Source organism: Suricata suricatta, chromosome 13 (genome assembly GCF_006229205.1).
Source record: "Suricata suricatta isolate VVHF042 chromosome 13, meerkat_22Aug2017_6uvM2_HiC, whole genome shotgun sequence".
In the NCBI taxonomy this organism is placed as follows: Eukaryota; Metazoa; Chordata; class Mammalia; order Carnivora; family Herpestidae; genus Suricata; species Suricata suricatta.
In genome coordinates this window covers 31,902,839-31,906,106 of record NC_043712.1, presented here as the reverse complement: position 1 = coordinate 31,906,106, position 3,268 = coordinate 31,902,839, and positions in this window count along the sequence as shown.

The window sequence follows — 3,268 nt, the reverse complement described above, 5'->3', positions numbered from 1 at the left end:
GACAAAGGCAAGAGGGGACAGGGACCCGGCACTGACAGTGGCACCAAAGAGGGTCTGACACACTCTTCCTCCTCATCCTCTTTCTTTTGGGACTGTCAGATTTTCAAATCCATCCTTTCCTTTCCCGCAGCCCTCGATTCCCCTTTGCATGTCCAACCACACCCGAGTGTTCATCAGAACAAGGTTCCTCCCTGGAAAGCAGCTGTGGGCTTGAACTGTCCTTGTTTTCTCTTGATCTCCTGCAAGGCAGCCCTCTTTGGTTATTGTAGTAAATTCTTTTCTAGTCAGCTAGTTACGTTTACTCCTCTTTTTCTGCCCATGGAGTCAGACCAGGAGGCAAGCTTTGGGCGCCTGTGTGAGCCCCGTGACCCAGCTCCACAAGGAAGGCATTATCCCTGTGTGCTGAGAGACAGGTTCAGGAAGACGTGCGCTATGTGCTTAGTCACTTCTTCCCAAACCAAAATGTGAGATGCTTCTTGCTGATTTTTGTACTCCTTCCAGCTGCTGGAGACAGTCTGGAGAATGTTTTTGGAGACTGCGTATCTGGGACACTTGGGTGGATTATGGGAAAATGGAACAGCATGGTAATTTAGCTGAGTCCTGGAAGAGCGGGGACATGAGTCCCACGTGTCCACACGTCCTGATCTCTCAGATTGTACTGAAGCTGTGGTAAACAATTTATGACCTGCTTGGGCATGGCACGAGGCTTCCTCTTGGCTATTTCTACCACTTCATATTGAATGGAAGGAAATCGCTGAAACCCTCAAAACACAGTCTGGCAGGAGGCAAAACGCCTTGCTTGGCATCTTGCCCCCGCCCCTCCCACACCTGCAGCTGGGACCATTTGGATGCCCTGCACCTCCCTGTCTTCCTTCAGCCTGAGCCCATAGTTCCCGGCTCTGGGCCCAACTCCAAAATGAGAGCCCTGCTGCCTACAAACATGGCCTGGCATCCTAGGTGAAGTCCGTAAAAACCAACAATATTTGGAGCACCTGGGTGACTCAGTCAGTTAAGCGTCTGACTTCAGCTCAGGTCATAATCTCACAGTTTGTGAGTTTGAAACCCCGCATCAGGCTCTGTGCTGACAGCTCATAGCCTGGAGCCTGCTTTGAGGTGTGTGTGTGTGTGTGTGTGTGTGTGTGTGTGCATGTGTGTCTTCTTTCTCTCAAAAGTAAACAAATATTTTAAAAATTAAAAAAAAACCCTCAAACAATATTAACATGCATTTTTTCCCAGTCATTTATATAGAAGAAATGTGCTTTGGGGACTTTCATTTTTAGATCCCAGAGAATTGCAAAAAAATAAAGACTCCAGTGAACTGGATATTTATTATCCAATATGTACACAGAACCAAGAAAATATGAAATGCGCACACAGGATCTCCCTGCCAGAATAGTAAAGGAACCTGCTGCCTATGCATACAGATCTTCCTCTGTAAGATTTCCATTGAAAGTTGAAAATATCCTAAGTCGAAAATGCACTTAATACGCCCCACCTACAGAACATCATAGCTTACTCAGTGCCACCACCTTCAGTGTGCTCAGAACACTTACATTAGCCTACAGCCAGGCAGAACCATTTTAACACGAAGTCTATTGTATAATGAAGCATTGAATGTCTCATGTAATTCAGTGAATCCTGTACTGACGGTGACAGAACGGTGGCGTGGGTGCAGAACGGTTGTAGCCACACTGGCTCTTGGCCCGCGTGGCCGCGTGGCTGACTGGCGGCTGCAGCTTGTGGTCCAGCATCACAAGGGAGGCTCAGAACGCATATCCCCCGACCAGGAAAAGCCCCAAATTCAAATCTTGAGGTACAGTTTGTACCGAATACATATTGCTTTCCTACCATCATCAAGTCGAGCAATCGTCAGTCAAACCATCGCCAGTTGGAGACCATCTGTATGTACCGGGGACTATAAATGGGACCACAATTAAAGCCCACCACGCGGAAGGAAGCCACACCTTCATCCTTCCCGTAACGTACATGACTGAGGGAGACAGGGTTTGTTTCATAATAGCATCTTGGTTTTCATCTTTTTCAAGGTAGACATACTTTATTTATACGGTAAATGCAGAGATCTATTCTTCCATATCTTTCTTGAAACCTGACTCCCTGTATATCTATACACATCTTTTTTTTTTTTTACCCATTTTTGAAACAGAAACATGAGCACACAATCTATTCCACTCTTCTCTTTTTTATAAGAAAGAAAAGGTGCATGTAATCGTAGCCTTGGGGCTGGGGAACAATAGGGCGTTGTGGGGACTGGGGCAAACTGCAGAGCACTTTCCCAGCTGAAGGCAGCAGCCCCTTTGCAATGTCAACCAACTGTTGGCACAGGGAATACAAGCCCCGTGTTGCCAGGTTTTCAAGAAATTTAAAAAGAAGCCAGAAATCTAGGCGTTAATGTAAAATCACTTAATGATTGGGCACCTGGGGGGCTCTGTCATTAAGCATCTGACTTTGGCTCAGATCAGATCTCACCATAAGCAAGTTGGAGTCCCACATCGGGTGATCCCCACTTCTCTCTCTCTTTCTCTCCCTCTCTCTCTCTGTCCCTTGCTCACTTTTACCCTTTCTCTCTCTTTATTAAATAAATAAAACCACTTAATTATCAAAGGTGGCCAACTAGTTTAATTTTGACCAGACAGGCCAAACAAAACACATCTGTAGGCCAAATTGAGCCAGTGGTCCACAATTTACAACCTCTGGTTTTAACAGTCAAATAGGACCATAGACCTATTACAGTTGTAGTTGATGTGGCTCTTTCGAAGCAAAGTGGAAATATATTCTAAGTTTGAGGTCCAAGGAAGTCAATTATATTTCCAGTTGACATATTACTTTATAAGCAATAGAGAAATACAGAACTAAGAGAGCAAATTCCCTGTGGTTAGTGATTCACACTAAACTAAGGTAGTGCAGCGCAGAACGGCTACACGCGGGAGAGAATTCACGTTCACAGAGACTATGAGCGATGGAGACTGAAGCAGACAATTCTGTTACGATGTACTTTGGCCTGTGATGGGTGTGCACGTGGCCTTGAAATCACGTATTCCCTGAGCATTGTGGGATCCAAGAACATTTACAATGGATAGAGCCCTGAGAAACCTGGTCCAGCCATCTCTCCTGTCCCCGTTTCATGGATGGAGAAACTGAGGCTCAGAAAGGCCACGCAGTTTACCAAGTCAACCACCCAGTAAATGACAGATTGATAAGTCCCAGAGCCAAGGACGGAGGCACATAAGAGAAGGGGAAAATGGGTAAA